Genomic DNA, 7,129 nt, shown 5'->3' with positions numbered 1-7,129 from the left:
CAACCAGGGCACGGGAGTATACTGCGCCTCTGGGAGTGATGGAGCTGCAGTAAAGATGTCTATTAGACCTAACCTGCTGCAGCCCTTGTAGATTCTTATAAAAAAAGTTCTTCTTTTCTTGTCAAAATTAATAGCTAAGAATAGGCTGCCTGAGGCAGCCCCCTGTTAAGTGGCCTGCTACTGAAGGCACCAACTACAAACTGAGCTCCCTGTTCATGGAAGCGAGGTTATAGAGCAGGGGGCGCTGAGCATCTTGGGAACAGTCAAAAGCTTTGAGCCTGTTGGTGCCTCAGATAAAGATCCTACTCTACACCCCAATGTGAATCCTTGTGGAGTCCAGTGTACCCCACAGAAGAAATGAATGTGTCACACCCATTGGCAGCAACATTAGAATAGCTGCTGATGGGCACAATTGAGAAAGGAAGGGGGGAAAACATTTGAATCCAGCACATATATGTAATTTGAATATGTAATTTGTACCTTCCTACTTTAAAATGTAATGGATGAACCTCACCCTGTGAGAACTATCTTCATGATCAAGAGATCTCATACGCAAGAAAAGCATGTGTTGGGATAGGGCTGTGGAGGGCGGCTGCTTGAGCACACCCCCGTCAAGTTAAGGAGATTCAACTGAGGAAGCACAAGGGAACTCTTGTCTGGGGACAACAACTGCAGGGAGACCACATCTTTTCAGATGAAAATGAGAGGGCGGAAGGCTGCCTAATACTGAAGCACCCTCAAACATCAAACCATATGCAACAACTAGTACAAGCATTCCTGGGGAAAGGTCTGCAGCAGACGGATTTGCATACGGTGATGTCATCCAAGCAGTGGGCCAAAGTTGGCTGGAACCCTCATCTGCATATGAAAAAAGAAAAGGGGCGCTTGGATGACCCCTAGTTCGCATTGAACACCCCCCACCCTCCTTTGGTGTGGGGCTCATGTTGGCCATGCCCCAGCCCCTGAAGCATTCAAGCTGATTTCTTGCAGCAGCTGGGCACTGTAACAGCTCCAGAGCTGCTCTGTAAGGCAAATAAAAGGGTGTGGGCCCTGCAACACCACCTGTAGTTCGCATTGTGCGTTGGAAGGCACAAAGTAAGCAGACGGGAGAAGTCAGGATAGTGCGCAAGGGCATAGAAGGGAGGGGCTCAAGAAAAGAGAAGTGGAAACAGACAGCAAACTAGGCTGGAGAGAGACCTGAGACAATGAGATCTAAATTATACCAGAGCCAACCAGGGGAAAGCACAAATGCAGTCCCCCCCCCCTACCACAAATTATGCAGTCGAGATTCCCACATTTGGGGAAATCACAGAGGTCAGCATACCCAGAATGCAATGAATGAACCTCACCCTGGGAAAACAATCTTCATGACCATGGTATCACCTAAGCAAAATAAGTATGATTTGAGAAAGGGCTGGGGAGGGCCGCTGCTCAGGCACACCTCCGTCAAGTAAAGGAGATTCAACTGAGGCAGCACAAGGGAACTCTCATCTGGGGACAACAACTGCAGGGAGAACACATTTTCAGACGAATGTGTGAGGGCAGAAGGCTGCCTAATACTGAAGCACCCCCCAAACAACAAACCAAATGCAACAACTAGTGCAAGCATTCCTGGGGGAAGGCCTGCAGCAGATGGATTCGCATATGGTGATGTCATCCAAGCAATGGGTATAGTTGGCTGCAACCCTCGTCTGCATATGAAAAGAGAAAATGGTCGCGCAGGGCATGGCGGCCTTTGTGGGGTTGCGCTTGGATGACCCCTAGATCGCTTTATACACCCCCATCAGTGTGGGGCTCATGTTGGCCATGCCCCAGCCCCTGAAGCATTCAAGCTGATTTCTTGCAGCAGCTGGACCCAGTAACAGCTCCAGAGTTGCTCTACAAGACAAGTAAAAGGGTGTGAGCCATGCAGCACCACCTGTAGTTTGCATACACACATATATAGGACAGCATCTCTTATATGCCCCAGGGGCAATAAAATAGTATCCTTATCTAGGGTATCCGTCCATGCCGCTACAGCACTACACATACACACCCAGGCCGACGCAATTGCCGGTCTGAGTAAGGTACCTGAATGTGTATAAATGGACTTCAGGGTAATCTCCTGTTTGCGGTCAGCAGACTCTTTGAGGGTAGCCGTATATTGGGACGGGAGGGCTAACTTCTTGGATAAGCGTGTTAATGCTTTGTCCACCCAAGGGGAGGATTCCCATCGTAACCTATCCGTTGATGGGAAAGGATACGCCATAAGAATCCTTTTGGAAATCTGCAGGAGATTCCCAAGCTTTTTCACATAACTCGTTCAGCTCGTGTGAGGGGAAAAGGTTACCTCAGGCTTCTTTCCCTTGTACATATGTACCCTCTTGTCAGGGATAGGGGGCTCCTCTGTGATGTGCAAAACATCTTTTATTGCCATAATCATATATCAAATGTATTTTGCCAATTTTGGCTGTAACTTTGCATCATCGTAATCGACACTGGAGTCAGAATCCGTGTCGGTATCTGTGTCAACAATCTGGATAGTGGGCACTTATGAGACCCTGACAGTCCCTGCGACATAGGATCAGGCATGGGTTGAGACCCTGACTGTCCCAAAGCTTCAGCCTTGTCTAATCTTTTGTGCAATGAGTTTACACTAGCATTTAAAACATTCCACATATCCATCCAATCAGGTGTCGGCGGAGACACCACATTCATTTGCTCCCGCTCCTCTCTAATATAGCCTTCTTCCTCAGACATGTCGACACACGCGTACCGACACACCACACACACAGGGAATGCTTTTACTGAAGACATTTCCCCCACAAGGCCCTTTGGCAGAACTGGCCCTAATCAATATGATGCCCTAGGCAAAATTTTGCCTGGTGCCCCCTAGCACCACCGCTGGTTCCGCCTCTGACCTTGCACCTCTTTCCCAGCACCATCAACCCTCACCCATAACAGTACTTATTTTGGTGTTTGTACCCCCTATATTTTAAACAGGAACAGTTCGCACATTTGGCGCACAGTCCAAAAAGGGGTGTGTTTTTGCTGGCAATGGGCATGTCCACACAATAGTACCCCTAATTAAAATTCTGCCACACAGTACTGCAATTTTATTCACATTTGATCACGCGATAGTGTCCATAATTCACATTACATCCCACAGTAGTATCACTTTACCTTATAAACGTTACTTCGTACAGTAGTGCTCCTTATTCACATTACATCACACTGAATTGCTCCTTATTTACATTACACCACACCCTATTGCTCTTTATTCACATTAGACGACACAGTAAATGCCCTTTCTATACACAACGCTACATATTAGAGCACCTTATACACATAATGCCACACATTAGTAATGCATTTATACACATAATTCCACACAGTAATGCCCCTTACACATATGAGACACATCATTAATGTCCTTATAAACATAATGTGTCTTACACATTATGACAACCTTTATTAATGCCCTTTTACACATAATGGCCCTCATTCCGAGTTGTTAGCTCGCAAGCTGCTTTTAGCAGCATTGCACACGCTAAGCTGCCGCCTACTGGGAGTGAATCTTAGCTTATCAAAATTGCGAACGAAAGATTAGCAGAATTGCGAATAGACACTTCTTAGCAGTTTCTGAGTAGCTCCAGACTTACTCGACAACTGTGATCAGTTCAGTCAGTTTCGTTCCTGGTTTGACGTCACAAACACACCCAGCGTTCGCCCAGACACTCCCCCGTTTCTTCAGACACTCCCGCGTTTTACCCAGAAACGGCAGCGTTTTTTCACACACACCCATAAAACGGCCAGTTTCCGCCCAGAAACACCCACTTCCTGTCAATCACACTACGATCAGCAGAACAAAGAAAAAACCTCGTAATGCCGTGAGTAAAATACCTAACTGCATAGCAAATTTACTTTGCGCAGTCGCAGAGCGAACATTGCGCATGCGCAATTAGCGGAAAATCGCTGCGATGCGAAGAAAATTACAGAGCGAACAACTCGGAATGACCACCCTTGCGCATGCGCAATTAGCGGAAAATCGCTGCGATGCGAAGAAAATTACCGAGCGAACAACTCGGAATGACCACCAATGTCCCTTACACATATGCCGCACATTATTAATGCCCTTATACACATAATGACACACATAGTGCCCCTTACACATATGTTGCACATTATTAATGCATTTTTACATGACACACATAATGCTCCTTACTCATATTCCGAACACTACTGCACAATCAACCCACTCACATGCACACAGCACTCACACTGCCACTAACACTGTGACCTCTGCCTCTGCTTGGATACAGATGTGTCCTCATAAATCTTGCCTCAATGCTAACGTTGGGGCACCTTTTTTTTATTAAAATGCATCTTATTTGCATTGCTATGTTGTTAGGATGCACACGCAGCTTCTGCCGATTAAAATGATATGCAGCACGCCTATATACTGTGTGAGACTGTGGCTGTATCTGCATATGAAATGCTACACACAGAATATAGGCATGCCGCATATCATTTTAATCAGCAGAAGTTGCTGATGCCCCTAGGCATATCAAATGCCCTAGGCAATTGTCTAGTTTGCCTATGCCTATGGCCGGCTCTGCCCTTTGGAGAGACAGAGAGAGAGTATGCCAGCACATACCCCAGCGCTATATAACCCAGGAATAGCACAGTAACTTAATGTTTGCACAGTAGCGCTGCTGTATGTAATTTGCGCCAAATTATGTGCCCCCCCCCTCTCTTTTCAACCCTCTTGTCTACCGTGGTATAAGCAGGGGAGAGTCCGGGGAGCTTCCTCTCAGCGGTGCTGTGGAGAAAAAATGGCGCTGGTGAGTGCTGAGGGAGAAGCCCCGCCCCCTCGGCGGCGGGCTTCTGTCCCGCTTAAACTGTACAATTGGCGGGGGCTCATACATATATACAGTGCCCAGCTGTATATATATGTTATATTTCTGCCAAAAAGAGGTTTATATTGCAGCCCAGGGCGCCCCCCCTGCGCCCTGCACCCTTACAGTGACCGGAGTATGTGAGGTGTATGGGAGCAATGGCGCACAGCTGCAGTGCTGTGCGTTACCTCAATGAAGATCATGAAGTCCTCTGCCGCCTCTGAAGTCTTCTTTTCTTCTCATACTCACCCGGCTTCTATCTTCCGGCTCTGCGAGGGGGACGGCGGCGCGGCTCTGGGACGGACGGCGAGGGTGAGATCCTGCGTACCAATCCCTTTGGAGCTAATCCCTTTGGAGCTAATGGTGTCCAGTAGCTTAAGAAGCAGGACCTTGCAACTTGGAGAGTAGGGCTGCTTCTCTCCCCTCGATGCAGGGAGTCTGTTGCCAGCAGTGCTCCCTGAAAATTAAAAACCTAACAAAATACTTTCTGTCAGAAAGCTCAGGAGAGCTCCTGAAAAGCACCCAGTCTCCACTGGGCACAGTATCAAACTGAGGTATGGAGGAGGGGCATAGAGGGAGGAGCCAGTGCACACCCAGAACTAAAGTCTTTCTTAAAGTGCCCATGTCTCCTGCGGAGCCGTCTATCCCCATGGTCCTTACGGAGTCCCCAGCATCCTCTAGGACGTTAGAGAAAATAGGATTTTAATACCTACCGGTAAATCCTTTTCTCTTAGTCCGTAGAGGATGCTGGGCACCCGTCCCAGTGCGTACTGTGTCTGCAGTTATTAAATGGCCCTTAACTCCAGAACATTTATGTGGAGACAACTTTCCCGACTTGACCATCTTCCTTGGACATTTTCCCCCTGTGTGACTGCTCCCCAGCCTCGGAGGGTTGCATCCATGGTCCCTAGGATCCAGTCCTGGATCCCGAACCTTCGCCCCTCTAGGAGGTGAGAACTGTGCAGCCACCAATGGAGTGAGATTCTGGTCTTGGAAGACAGGATTATCCTCCGGTGCGTGTGTAGGTGGTATCCGGACCACTTGTCCAACAGGTCCCACTGGAACACTCTGGCATGGAACCAGCCAAACTGAATGGGCTCGTAGGCCGCAACCATCTTACCCAGCAACCAAATGCATTGATGGATTAACACTCTTGCTGGTTTCAGAATTTGTTTGACCAGACTCTGGATCTCCAGAGCCTTTCCACTGGAAGAAAACCTCTTCTGTGTCCAGTATCACTCCCAAAAACAACAACCGCGTCATTGGGACCAACTGCGATTTTGGCAAGTTTAGGAGCCAACTATGTTGTTGAAGAACTGTCAGGGAGAGTGCAATGTTTTGCACTAACTGGTCCCTGGATTTCGCCTTTATCAAAAGATCATCCAAGTACGGGATAATTGTTACTCCTTGCTTGCGATCACCCTGGTGAAAATCCTCAGAGCCGTGGACAGACCAAACGGCAATGTCTGAAATTGGTAATGACAATACTGAATTGCAAACCTCAGGTAGCTTGATGCAGAGGCTAAATGGGAACATGTAAGTAGGCATCCTTTATGTCTACCAAAACCATGAAATCTCCTTCCTCCGGACTGGAGATCACTGCACTGAGAGATTCCATCTTGAAATTTAATTTCCTTAGGTAGAAATTGAGGGATTTCAGATTTCAGATTGGTCTGACCGAGCTGTCCGGCTTAGGGACCTCGAAGAGGCTTGAATAAAAACCTTCTCCCTGCCGACTAAAGCCGATTTGAACAATCGGTGAGGGGGAACGTCTTGAAACCCCAGTTTGTACCCTTGGGACACTATTTGTAAAACACACGAGTCCATGTCCGAATGAATCCAGAACTGACTGAAGAGTTTTAGACGTGCCCCCACTGGTGCGGGCTCCTGCAAGAGAGCCCCAGCGTCATGCGGTGGATTTGGCAGAAGCAGAGGATGATCTCTGCTCCTGCGATCTTGAAGAGGATGCAGACCTCTTCCCTCTTCTCCTTCCTCTACCTGCAAAGAAAGGGGAATCTTAACTTCTTGCATATCTATTGGGCCGAAATGACTGCATCAGATAATGATGCGTCTTCATCCGTTGGGAGGGAACATAGGGCAAGAAGGTTGACTTACCTGCGGGAGCTGCCGAGATCAAATTAACTAGGCAGTCACCAAACAACGCTTCACCTTCATAGGGAAGAGACTCCCTTTCTTCTTGGAGTCAGCATCAGCATTCTCTTGGTGAATCCACAATGCCCTCCTATCCGAGA

The 7,129-nt window shown here is 47.9% G+C and overlaps 1 non-coding gene across 1 annotated transcript; it reads right to left on the bottom strand.

The window, feature by feature from the left end:
• Positions 1-1,233: 1,233 nt before the first annotated feature.
• Positions 1,234-1,400, bottom strand: LOC134898952 (U1 spliceosomal RNA). Its single transcript, XR_010172640.1, has one exon. It is a non-coding gene; the product is annotated as a U1 spliceosomal RNA (small nuclear RNA).
• Positions 1,401-7,129: the final 5,729 nt, after the last annotated feature.

The sequence above is a fragment of the Pseudophryne corroboree genome, chromosome 3, assembly GCF_028390025.1.
Source record: "Pseudophryne corroboree isolate aPseCor3 chromosome 3, aPseCor3.hap2, whole genome shotgun sequence".
Lineage (NCBI taxonomy): Eukaryota > Metazoa > Chordata > Amphibia > Anura > Myobatrachidae > Pseudophryne > Pseudophryne corroboree.
This window is presented reverse-complemented; position numbering and strand designations above follow the sequence as displayed.